The sequence below is a fragment of the Capricornis sumatraensis genome, chromosome 5 (assembly GCF_032405125.1).
Source record: "Capricornis sumatraensis isolate serow.1 chromosome 5, serow.2, whole genome shotgun sequence".
NCBI lineage: Eukaryota > Metazoa > Chordata > Mammalia > Artiodactyla > Bovidae > Capricornis > Capricornis sumatraensis.
Genome location: NC_091073.1, coordinates 62,914,143 through 62,928,084, shown reverse-complemented (window position 1 = coordinate 62,928,084; position 13,942 = coordinate 62,914,143).

Genomic DNA, 13,942 nt, shown 5'->3' with positions numbered 1-13,942 from the left:
ATGAGGGTTCCATTGTTCATCTCTATTACAGGTTTTGTTGCATATCTTCTGTTTCCTCAGACCACAGAAATGAAAGTTCATAGCTTAGTACAACCTGAAACAAGGCTACTTTTTCAAGTACTATGTCCAGATAGATCAGGATTCAGCTGCAAGAAAATGCTGATCAGAGTTAATGAGAAGTTAACAGTGCAAGTTGATTTGTGTGAATGCCAAATATAAACTCCAACCCAGGTTGTAAGTCCAAAATCCAAAACACTCTGAGAAGTGAACAGTTTTGTTGAAAGTTTTTGAACAACTCTTCTTGCAGCAAACCCTGATCTGAACTTACATGAGCCAATTTCAAGTTTTTATTTATCCAAAACTGCGTGGTGCCCTGCAGCATCAAAGGATGTTTTGAGGGGATTTTGAAATTATAGTCCTATGCATTTTGACCTGGATTCAGTGTGGGTTTTTTGTGGTGTCCCAGAATTACATTATATTATTGAATTCAAAATATTTCCCACTTCCTTTCATCACTTATTATTTAAGTAATACACCCATGTAAGGTGCATTAAAATGTTTTTGTCCAAGAAATTAAAACATACAAGCTTTCGACTATAATTTATTTGGAGAAGGGAAATAAGTTTCTTTTTAATAAGTGCTATTTAATGTGGTTGAAGAATTTGCAACAGAGATGAGGTAGCACATGGAATGAAAAATAATAGGTAGTAATAATCCAGATCTTATAGTTTTAATGGCTTTTCAAGCAAATGACAGATGGTGACAAGATTTTGGGTGTGATCCATGTTGAACGGGCCATCACTAATTACCAGGTATTTTGTTTGTACTTGGCTTTCATACTGATTGGCTTATGATATGCCAGATTCAGTCAACTGTAAATTCAAACTCTACATTTCCCAGCACTGACAACTCTTCATTAACTCTGACCAGCATTTCACTGCAGCTGAATCCTCATCTATCTGGAGGGGATACATGAGGAACCAGTCTTGTTTCAAGTTCTGCCGTGGGATATTTATGTCCTCAGGTGCTGCCACTGCAATTAGTCAACCCCATGTTTGGTATTTCTTATTTCCAAGGTTCAGGACTTAGCGCTTGATAGCTGATAGATTGTTTGACATAGGGTACTACTGCAAGCAGTGTTAGTTCCAAGGATAAAATAATAGACTGTCAGTGCATTTTATTTTCTTTCCTATACCTGCTGCTTTATTCTTTTTCTGCTTCTTCAATCTGTCTCTAATGGACCCTGGTGAACTTAGAAACCAGCAGTTAAAAATAGGAGCTTTCAAGGACAAAGAAGAGAAATGACTCTAGGTTGGTAAATATTATCAGTCCTAAAGAAGTAGGAATAAAGTGCTTTATATAGAACATGTACATAGAATTTGTGATTTCTAAGTTTGCAACATGATGACCTCCTAGATGACCTCCCCTAGATGGGGAAAAAAATGCTTTCTGTATGAAATACAAGGAACAATTTACTCTTTCCTGCTCTTGCATATTCTACAAGAATGACACACACACACAAAAAAAAAAACCTGCCATAAATTTTAATAGCACTTTTTTTGAGGTAAAATCCGTGTACAGTGAAATGTATGTATCTTAACTATTTCAGTGAGTGTTGATAAACATCTATAGCCATGTAACCTATAGCCCTATCAAGATGAGCAACATTTTCATCAACTCAAAGTATCCCCCTTTCTAATAAATCTGATTTCTAGGGCTATAGATAACTTTTTCTGTTCTTGAACTTTTTATAAGGGGAATCATCAAACAGCTATTTGTATCTGACTTTGCTCAATATAATGTTTTTGAAATTCATTTATGCTCTTTTACATATCTGTATTTTGTTTTATTGTTGAATAGTATTTTATTTAAGTATAAAACAGGTTCATTTTTCTAAATCTGTTAATGACTTGTGGGTTACTTGTAGGTTTGGTTATTTTGAATAAAGTTGCTTGAACATTCTTGCACAAATCTATTGGCTACATTTTTCTGGGTGAATAACTAAAAGTGTGATTGCTATGTCATAGAGTAAGTGTATGCTTCACTTTGTAGGAAACCATCAATGTTCCAATGTGATTGTATCATTTTACATGCCCATTAGTAGTGTGTGAGGTTTCCAGTTGCTCTATAAATTCTTTACAATAGAATTAGCCACTTGAGTTAGTGCTTTTACTTTCTGACCATTTTAATCTGCATTTCTTGGATAACTAATGAGTATGGGACACCTCTTATGAACCTTCTCTGACATCAAGTAGGGGAGGAAGCTGGGCACAGATTATTAAATAGATAATACAGGAGGAGAAAAGGTAAAGAGGATTTTGTATTGGGTATATCAGACAGCTGGAAATTTTGCAGTGAATTTCAAAGAGTTGGGAGACACAAGTTTAGAAATCTATTGACATGTTGAATATGATAGCATTTGGGTCCTGGTAAAAGGACTCAAATCCAGTTTTATAATTCTATAAACTGTCACAAAATGATTGCCTCTAAACTTTCTCCTTTCCTGCTCTGTCTCCATTAGAATGAGAAACCATCTGGTCAGGAGAAGAGAAGGCTTTTGTTGTGTTGAATATATATATGGGTCTTTTTTCTAACTCCAATGTATAAGAGGCTTTGTGTCATTATGACCTGTTAAAGAGAATAAAGGATACAGGCATACCTCATTTTATTGTGTCTTATTTTATTGCACATCACATATACAGTGGGTTTTCTTTTTGTTTGTTTGTTCTTTTACAAATTGAAGATTCAGAGCAACCTGACATTGTCAGATGATTATTACTATTTTTTAGCAATAGATTATTTTTAAAAATATGTACATTGTTTTTTAGACATAATGCTTTTGCACACTTCATAGACTATAGTATAGCATAAACCTAATTTTTATGTGCACTGGGAAGCCAAAAAACTTGTGTGACCTGCTTTATTGTGATATTTGCTTTACTGAGGTGGCCTGGCAGAGAATCCACAATATCTCCAAGGTATATCTATGTTTCCAAATAACACGTTCTTTCTAAATTAGAGTCTGGGTGTTCATAATTAGTCCTTCCCAGACCTCAGAATTCCCCAGGAAGAAGACCTACCCAAAAGTATATGATGCTCTTGGTCTGGACTCTTTGAAAAGCCCTGGCCCTGGTCCCTGTCATCTTTCTGCAAACTTAACCCTCTCCCAGAGTTACTCCACCTGGAAGTGGGTATCTGAGTGGTTCTCTAACTCTGCATCTTAACAGATCCTGTTTGGTATTTGAGAATCCAAAACAAAATAAAACATAGGCCTCTAGAGATCTTGATTTCCTAGCCATGGGGTCAGATTTGTAGATTTAAAGTCACACACTACAGATAATCCTGAGACAGATGAGCTATAGACATATTTTAGGAAAAATTAGTATTAATAAATAGAAAAGTTGGTTTCCTTTTCATCATTCTTCTTATACTCAGAGTGTGAAAGTGAGTCTAATTGGATTTTGTATCCTGTTGTCCTATTCATACACAATTCCCAGATTAAAATGTCATCTCCCCTTTAAACCTATAGTTAATAAATTAATACACAATCCATTCCATCTGTTAATAGTGCTCATCTGAAGCCATTCTACTTGAGCCTTAGAGACCTTTTTGTTTTGTTTTGTTTTTAATTTCTCCGGTGCTTGACCTCTCTAAGGCACTAATCTGGGGCCTCAGAAAGAACTCCTTTTTTAAAAAATGTATGTTATTGTGGTGAAAACACTTAACATGAGATGTACCCTCTTAACATTATAAGTGTGTAGTGCAATCATGTTGACTGCAGACACAATGTTATACAGCAGATTTCTAGAACTTGCTCATCATGCAGAACTGAAACTTTATTCCCATTGATTAGCAACTCTGCATTTTCCTGTATCCCTTGCCCCTGGCAACTACTGGTCTGCTCTCTGCTTCCATGAAATTAACTATTTTTGATACTCCATATGAGTGACACATGCTATATTGTCCTTTTGTGATTTGTTTCTCTTAGCATAATGTCTTCAGGGTTCACTGATGCTGCATAGCAGCATAGCAGGATTTTCTTATTTTTAAAGGCTGAACTAGGTCAGATCAACTCAGGATAATCTTCCTTAACTCCAGAGTCAACTGCTTTGGGGCCCTACTTATATATTCAGAATTCCTTTAGCCTTGTATTATAAAAAACCTAATAACAGGAGTAAACTCCGTACTCATGTGCCATCAACACTGTTCAGTTCAGTCGCTCAGTCGTGTCTGACTCTTTGCAACCCTGTGAACCACAACACGCCAGGCCTCCCTGTCCATCATCAACTCCCGGAGTCTACCCAAACCCATGTCCATTGAGTTGGTGACGCCATCCAACCATCTCATCCTCTGTCGTCTCCTTCTCCTCCTGCCCTCAGTCTTTCCCAGCATCAGGGTCTTTTCAAATGACTCAGCTCTTTGCATCAGGTGGCCAAAGTATTGGAGTTTCAGTTTCAACATCAGTCCTTCCAAAGAACACCCAGGACTGATCTGCTTTAGGATGGACTGGTTGGATCTCCTTGAAGTCCAAGGGACTCTCAAGAGTCTTCTCCAACACTACAGTTCAAAAGCATCAATTCTTTGGCACTCAGCTTTCTTTATAGTCCAAATCTCACATCCATACATGACTACTAGAAAAACCATAGCCATGACTAGATGGACCTTTGTTGACAAAGTAATGTGTCTGCTTTCTAATGTGCTATCTAGGTTGGTCATCACCTTCCTTTTAAGGAGTAAGTGTCTTTTAATTTCATGGCTGCAGTCACCATCTGCAGTGATTTTGCAGCCCCCCAAAATAAAGTCTGACACTGTTGCCACTGTTTCCCCATCTATTTGCCATGAAGTGATGGGACCGGATGCCATGATCTTCGTTTTCTGAATGCTGAGCTTTAAGCCAACTTTTTCACTCTCCTCTTTTACTTTCATCAAGAGGCTCTTTAGCTCCTCTTCACTTTCTGCCATAAGGGTGGTGTCATCTGCATATCTGAGGTTATTGATATTTCTCCTGGCAATCTTGATTCCAGCTTGTGCTTCATCCAGCCCAGTGTTTCTCATGATGTACTCTGCATATAATTTAAATAAGCAAGGTGACAATATACAGCCTTGATGTATTCCTTTCCCGATTTGGAGCCAGTCTTTTGTTCCATGTCCAGTTTTAACTGTAGCTTCCTGACCTGCATACAGGTTTCTCGAGAGGCAAATCAGGTGATCTGGTATTCCCATCTCTTTAAGAATTTTCCACAGTTGATTGTGATCCACAAAGTCAAAGGGTTTGACATAGTCAATAAAGCAGAGATAGATGTTTTTTTGGAACACTGTAAAGGACGGGAGTATGCAGTTGTTACATCAAGAGGCAGGGATATTGGGGTCCATCCTAGAATTCTGCCTAGAACACCTCCTCTTAGTGGCTGCTTGGTGATATTTCTTTAACATATAGAACTTGCTGATTGTTGCTGGGTGATGCACACTCCACCAACAGGTAACTCAGTTGACTTGCATCCTATAGCATGTGTGTGCGTGCTCAATTCTGTGTAACCTTAAGGACTGTCACCAGGCTTCTGTATCCATAGGATTCTCCAGGACATAATACTGAAGTGGGTTGCCAATTACTCCTCCAGGGGAATCTACCTGACCTAGGGATCAAACCCATGTCTCTATGTCTTCTGCACTGGCAGGAGAATTCTTTACCAATAGTGCCACCAGGGAAGTCATCCTGTAGTGTAGATAGAGTTTGTGAAGTGAAGCGATAGTCACTCAGTCGTGTCCAACTCTTTGTGACCCCATGGACTGTAGCCCACCAGGCTCCTCTATCGATGGAATTCTCTAGGCAAGAATACTGGAGTTGGTCGCTGTTTCCTTCTCCAGTAATTAGAGTATATTTCTCAACAAATAAAAACATGACTTGAATCTACCTTTTCATTTTGAAGAAGCATCACTTGCTTTTATTACCTCCCATATAAACCATACAATCTACAAACAACTTACTTTAAAAAGCAACAGAAATTTAATGCTAGAAATATGAGGATATATTTCTTGTTTCTTGTTAGCATTTGCAGGAAACTATTTTATAGAACCAAATCCTACTGTGATTTTTATTTGATTCCAGGTCCTTCAATCCCACACCTTCTCCTCATTTAAAAGATGTTCTCCTTTAGGATAGAAATCAGAAAATACCCCTAATTATGAATGCCTATTGAAGTGTTTAAGGAAAACTAATTTCTTACATTGTTTGCCTAGGAGAAAATATTTTTGTATGTATATTTTTAAATTCCTGTTGAGTTCCTTAAGTAACTTAATAATGACTTTCAAAATATTTAAGCACTTTATAAATGCATATTACATAAGTAGCTATAGAGACATGAAAATTTCAAAGTGGAAGGGAGAAGGAAACAGTAAGAATAATCCAGAAAGAAATAGATCTTTTATAATTTGTTCTTAATTAACATATTTAATGTATTTAATTGAAATGTTTGGGAGAGAATGGATACATGTATATGCATGGCTGAGTCCCTTTGCTGTCCATCTGAAACTATCACAACCTTGTTAATCAGCTGTACTCCAATAAAAATATAAAGTTAGAAAAAATATAAATTATTTCTCTCAAATTTTACCTTTTTATTAAATAGTTGAGTAATGAAAATCCTGATATTTGTAAGAACTTTGAGTAGTACTAATTTCTTGGTTTTATAGGCTTTACACTTGGCTGTGCCCAGCAGCAACTCTTACCTTCACTTTTCATGTGATTCACATTGTAAGGCAAATCTTCAGTTTAGGAGGAGGCAACAAAGATCAGCAACAAGCATGTAAAATAAGTAACCCTTGTAAAGTTTTTAAAGTCTTGTATATAACACTTTAACAGGTTTAGGGAAGGATATAAAGGTACCCCCGATAGTATCCACTCTTTTGTCTCTCGGCCAGGGCAGCTCACATCACTTCTGTAACACAAGATAGTTGTAGAGATTCATTAGCCTGTAGCATGTGTGTGTAAGGGTGAGGGGGAATCATTAAATATATAACCCGATAACCACTATTAGAATGTGTGCTGCACTGTTGGCTGGTGTCTTCTACTAACAAAAACTGCTGCTGCTGCTAAGTCGCTTCAGTCGTGTCCGACTTTGTGCTACCCTAGAGACGGCAGCCCACCAGGTTCCCCCGTCCCTGGGATTCTCCAGGCAAGAACACTGGAGTGGGTTGCCATTTTCTTCTCCAAATGCGTGAAAGTGAAGTCTCTCAGTAGTGTCCGACCCCCAGCAACCCCATGGACTGCAGCCTACCAGGCTCCTCCATCCATGGGATTTTCCAGGCAAGAGTACTGGAGTGGAGTGCCATCGCCTTCTCCAACTAACAGAAAAGGCCATTTTATTTAGCATCTTTTGCTGGAATAAAAATAAAAGAAGGAAAGTTGGGACACTAAAGGAAAAGAAATAAGGTTTACTTTTTCTCTTTACTAATTGATGGGTATTTAGTGGCATTCAATAGGCAAGAAGAACCAAAGGCCCAGGTCAGGCTGAAATGGGTAGGGATAAGTGTGGGTCCTGAGACTGGAAACTGGACATACAAACCAAAGACCCAGAGAGTGCTCAGAGTCAGGGCCTGAGTAGGGTGGGGCTTCCAGGAGTCTCAAAGGGCCTGCGCAGAATAATGCCCCTGGCTGCTCTAGTTAGAAATGGTGAAGCAGGGGACATGGAGCATCCGATTACTGCTTGCAGAATTTCTTCTTGATTTAGTCATAGTAGATACAGTCAAGTAGATGTAGTCATACTTTCATTAGTGTTTATGAGGAATGCTGAATGGATGGTTGGGGAAAAGTTTGATTTTCTTTAAAAAAAATTATTTGGCTACACTGGGTCTTAGTATTGTAGCACACTGGATCTTCACTGTTACATGCCAACTCTTTGGTGCATCATGCAAGATCTAGTTCCCCGACTAGGGACTGAATTGGGCCCCCTGCATTGGGAGCTCAGAGTCTCAGCCACTGGACCACCCCGAAAGTCCCAAATTTGATTTTCTTAATTTGCACAGGCTAAGAGCTTCCCTGGTGGCTCAGAGGTTAAAGCATCTGCCTCCATTGCGGGAGACCCGGGTTCGATCCCTGGGTTGGGAACTTCCCTTGGAGAAGGAAATGGCAATCCACTCCAGTATTCTTGCCTGGAGAATCCCACAGACAGAGAAGCCTAGTAGGTTACAGTCCATGGGGTCACAAAGAGTCGGACACGACTGAGCGACTTCACCTCACCTCACCTCAAGAGACATGTCTGTTTTCTTTGTCACTAATGCCACTATGATACACTCATCTTGTAGTGCTTTTTACTTCTTTACAACCAGTAACTGTTTTAGTAACAAATTAAAACCCTGAAGTTGGGGATCTTTGGGATCTTTAATTATTGAAGAGGGCTTAATTATAAAACATACTCATTGTAATACATTTAACATAAAAGGGTTTCTTGTAGAAATCATAGATAGTGATGCAATACGTGACTAAGCAGTTTCCGAAGTTCCTGTCCTATCTCATTACTGCCAAATATGGTAGCTCAGCCTGGAACAATTCCACTAGAAAGGAAGAAACAAATAGTCCTTTGATCAGATATCTATTGAACCCCTACTTAGTGTACTGTTGGAGGAGCTGAGCATAAAAAGATGAAAGAAAATAGGGGTTTTGCCATCAAAGTGTTTATAGTCTCATGCTATACCCTGTGTGCTCTTACCTCATAAAATTAAAAAGAAAATTTGATTATGTATTCTTAGGAAGTTGTTTGTTTAAAACATAACTATGAGCATAAAGAGACAGAATGATATATAATCTCTATAGAAAGCTTCCATATTCCAGCCTCTGGCCTAGGTAAAGTTTAAGCTCCTTTAGTTTGGCCACACTGCATGACATGTGAAATCCTAGTTCCCTGACCGGGTATTGAACCTGGGCCTCTGGGCTTCCCAGGTGGCACTGGTGGTAAAGAACCTGCCTGCCAATTCAGAAGATATAAGAGATGCAGTTTTGATCCCTGGGTCAGGTAGCTCCCCAGGAGGAGGGCATGGGAACCCAGTCCAGTATTCTTGCCTGGAGAATCCTGTGGACAGAGGAGCCTTGTGGGCTACAGTCCATGACGTTGCAGAGAGTCAGACACAACTGAAGCAACTTAAGATGCGTGTTCCCAGCAGTGAAAGCACTGAGTCCTAACACAGACTGCCAGTGTATATTTTGATGGCTTTTGCAGTTAATAGAATGACAAAATCTCAGGTGTACAAAAGGAGGCATTTATTTAGCTCATACATCTGAAGAACAGCTGGAGTTGGCTGATCTAGGCTGGTGCACCTGGGGGGACTGCGTCATATGTCTCATCTTTTTCCTGGGACCAGGGGCTACCCTAGTTATGTTCCTTCCATGGTGATTGCAAAGTACAAGAACACTGATGGGCACACCATCATCTTTACCCAGTTCTATTTATCAAAGCAGGTTGTAGGACCCAAATCACCAGGTAGAGAAGTAACTTGCTCTTTTAGAGGGAGAAACTGAAAGTCATCACATGGCAAAGGGCGTGAAGATGGGGAGAACTGAAGAATTAGGACCAGGAATACAGTCTACTATAGGTATTAACCTTAATCTCGGCAACAGCTTCATGAAGTGGATACTCTTCAACTTCCTTACATTTAAGAGTAGTGTATTGGAGAACACCTGAAGCTAGAAGGTACCTAGTCCACTGCTGGCTCTGTCCTGAACTAGCTACATGGCTTTTAGCACTTACTTACCCCACTCCAGTACTCTTGCCTGGAAAATCCCATGGACGGAGGAGCCTGGTGGGCTGCAGTCCACGGGGTCGCTAAGAGTCGGACACGACTGGGTGACTTCACTTTCACTTTTCACTTTCATGCATTGGAGAAGGAAATGGCAATCCACTCCAGTGTTCTTGCCTGGAGAATCCCAGGGACGGGGGAGCCTGATGGGCTACCGTCTACGGGCTCGCACGGAGTAGGACACGACTGAAGTGACTTAGCAGCAGCAGCAACCCATTTGTGCCTCAGTTCCCTCTTACATAAAATGGGGAAGATAATTTTATTTACCCTATAGGGCATCATTAAGAATAAATGAGTTTGTGTGCAAGACATTGAGAATAGTGTTAGGTATATAACATGTAATAGTACTGATAGCTAACATTGCTGGAAAGTCTAACTAGAGTCACAAAAGCATGTAACTCAGTGTCAACAATAAGAGTAATGCACAGAACAACTGATATCTGACATCATATCTACTCCTGTTCTTGATCTTAAAATTTCTGGCTCAGTTCTCCACCTGTTACTTAAAACTAACATTTTTTCCTTTATAGATATAGTTACATTTAACAATAAACAAAAACACGGCTGTTAATAAAGCTATACATTAATAATAGTTACTGACAAATTTCCATTTGTCATCAGTTTTTAAGACATGTCATTTGGTTCTTATGAAAAGCTCTATTTGCAGGAAATATACTCTCCATCCAAATGTCAGATTATTTTTTTCTTTGTCTAACTCAAATGTACCCAATATTCATAAATAAGTAACTTGGAATTTTCAAAGTTGCAGAAAAAGTATAAGGATTTAATGTTTTAGAATTCTGCATGCAGGGTTTTATATTTGAGGAGAAGCTATTTGTTCTTTGTGACAAAGTATAAAAGAGGATATTTATTCAATCACATATTATTTGTAGACCTTCTACTCTCATAAAACATGTTGTAAGCACAGGAAACACAGATGATTTCAAAAAGAACAGAAAAACAATGTTTTGATTTCCCCATTTCTAATGGTGATTTTTAAAAAGTAAACAATTATAATACAGTGTGATAGGTTCCAATAATTATCCACACAGTGTTCTGGTCACTGTATCTAAATGACAGGGAGGGAATTTGGCAAAGCTTAGGAATAAAGCAAGCAGAAAAGGAATATGCAGAGTGGAAACGACAGGGACTTACTGGTTGGAGAGAACAGCAGAGGGCAACTTTAGGGACTGTGGCAATAAAATCACTGGATGCGCAGAGTATTGTGTTGTTGAAATGGAAGAAGAGTTGACTCTGCAAAGAGAGGCATGGATCAGATCTTTAAGGACCTTGGATATCATCCTGAGAATTGTGGACTTCATTTAAAAATGTTGGGCGACAGTTGAAGATTATTTTTTAACGCAATCTCAGGTACATGTTCTCATGATGCTTTTAAGAGTTTTGTGGTAAATGGATTGGCAAAGAAAGCAAGACTAATTAGGAGGCTATTCCCTCCAGATAAGTAACAACTAACTAAGTCAGATCTAAGACACTGAGAATAAGAATGGAGAGAAGAGGAAGAACTCCAGAGATATTGAGGATCTGGGCAGAGAGAACCAAAACAGCTCCATCTGTTGCTGTTCAGTCACTAAGTCATACCCAACTCTTTGTGACTCCATGGACTGCAACATACAAGGCTTCCCTGTCCTTCACTGTTTCCTGGAGTTTTCTCAAACTAGTCCATTGAATCAGTGATGCCATCGAACTATCTCATCTTCTGTCAACCCTTCTTCTCCTGCCCATCATCAGGATCTTTTCTAATGAGTTGGCTCATCCCATCAAGTTGTATTAAACAAGAGGGTAACCATGTGTCACTTGAAGCCTCTGACTGTGATCTCTATATCCACAGAAAACATTTCAGGTATTTAGCAGTTGCTACCATAAACCACCACCAACAAAAAAAACACAAACCAAGGGTAGATACGTAGGCAGTTTGAATTGATTGCACAAAAATCCAGATCAATCAGGTGATAAAGCTGGCCCCAAGGTAAAGTGCTTTTATTTAATCAAATCTGGTCCTTTGGAATTTTTGTATTTAAAGGTAACCACATAAACCCATTGTGCAAATGAGAATAGTGAGGTCAAGAGACACTAAGGAGTTGTCAATGATCAAAACTACCACTAAAATCCAAGTAGTTTAACTTAGTTTGTAGTACTTTCTGTAACACCATACTACTACTGTTATTTTATTTGCAAATTATTCTTGCTTGGATTAAATTGTTTTTCTTGTAATCCTTGAAAGAGTCTTTAATGACCTGTTTTTATTTAGTTTCAACATCTTATCCCTGCTCATTTTTTTTTTCATTTTGTGTTTTTAGTTCCACTTGATGATTTTCCTTTAACAGAATAAAATTTTAGTTTTACCTAGTATTGCAAAAGAAATGGAGAGGAATAAAACTTTTTAAAAGAATAATTTTAGCCTCAAATGCATTCCACAGCAATTTGATATTGGAGCACTTTTAAATAAATTATAGTTAATTAAGCATGCAAATACACTAACTACTTTAAGTACCCAATTAGCTACCTTAACTGAAATAACTGTTCTGAATAGCACATTTTTAAAGGCATTTCCCAAGGTGTTATATAAATCTTTGTCTCTGGTGTGAAAAAATGTAATTACTCTTGGAAGAAAGGATATAGTAGCAGTTGATTGTTCAGGAATACAAATGTTGTAGCATGAATTACTAGCCTCGCTAGACCCCAGTGTCTTCATCTATTAAATAAAGTGCCTGACCTAGAAATTTACAAAGGATCGCCACTTCTCTAAAAGTCTTGCAATCATTCATCTCTGAACTGTGATCTATAACTCATTTTGTCCACAGGATACTATACATTTCTCCCAAGTCTGAATAGTTTTTAAAATCAACATCTGCTCCCACGCCCGCATTCCAGCCTTATTGCATCTCATTATTTTCTGTGTTCATTATTGTAGGGGGAAAAAAAAAAAAAATTCCTCAAAATCTGACCTGAACACATATCCTCAAGGGCCTGCATGGCCAATCTCTCTCTTTCTGTTTTTATTTAAATAACCTTTTAATAAAAGCTTTCTGGGATCAGTAGGTTGACTTCTCGTGACTGGGTACTACTGCTTGATTTCTGGGCCTGTGTTACATTTTTAAAGTCATAACAAAGGAAGAATGAACACACTGTTCCTGTATCCTCAGAGCTTCCATTCTTTCCATCTTACCTTTAAATGTTCAACATGCTCTTTTTTTAACCTTGATAACAACCTAAAATTAACCATTTTTCTTCTCCTCCTCCAAAATAATGTGTGTATGTATATATGTGTATCTAATATATATATATATTAGAAAAGTTTAAATGTAATCTGTGCTCTTTTTCTAACTTCTTATAATGTAGCATTTTAGTTCCATTTGTTTTTAAAAATCAGATTCTGGCTTATACTTAAAATATGCACGTTAAGAGTACATGAGTTTTGATCATTGTATACATATTTCCATTTGGCTTTTAACATCTTCCAAATTAGTCACTATTGTCAGGTCAAATCATATTTAACTTCCAATTAGTGTTCAACCTAATTTTTAAATATACTTGAATGTAGATATATGTGCAATTCTTTCAGCTCCTTTGCTCCTTATTGCTTTTTCATTGTGTTCTACCTTACATTTCCAAAAACACAATGTTTAGTCTCCTGCATATACAACTCTAGCTTTGAAAGGTGTCTTTCAGCACATTTCAAGCTGCTTTAGATCTCCTACAGCTTCATGTAATCATATTGTTGGGAGTTTATTTTTATCTGTTCTGCTTGGGCTCTATTGCACTTCTTGGAGGAGAGAGATTTTCTATCAACTTTGGGAAATTCTTGTTACTTCAGGTGATAGTCTCTGTTTTCTCTATTTCCTCCTTCTACATCTCCTTTTTGGCTAATATTCAGTCTTATTATTTTATCCTTTGTGTCTTTTAATCTTTATTTCAACTTATAAGGTCTTTATTTCTCTATGCTGCATTCTGGGTAGTAATCTCACTTATATATTGATATTTATTTTTTATATCTGACATTTAACTTGTTCATGGAGATTTTAATCAGTCTATGTTTCTCTTTTTTGTGTCTTCTGTTTTTTATGTCTTATTTTATTTTTATATCTTTGCCTTCTCATATCTCTTTATTTTACACCTGCTTACTTTGTGTCTA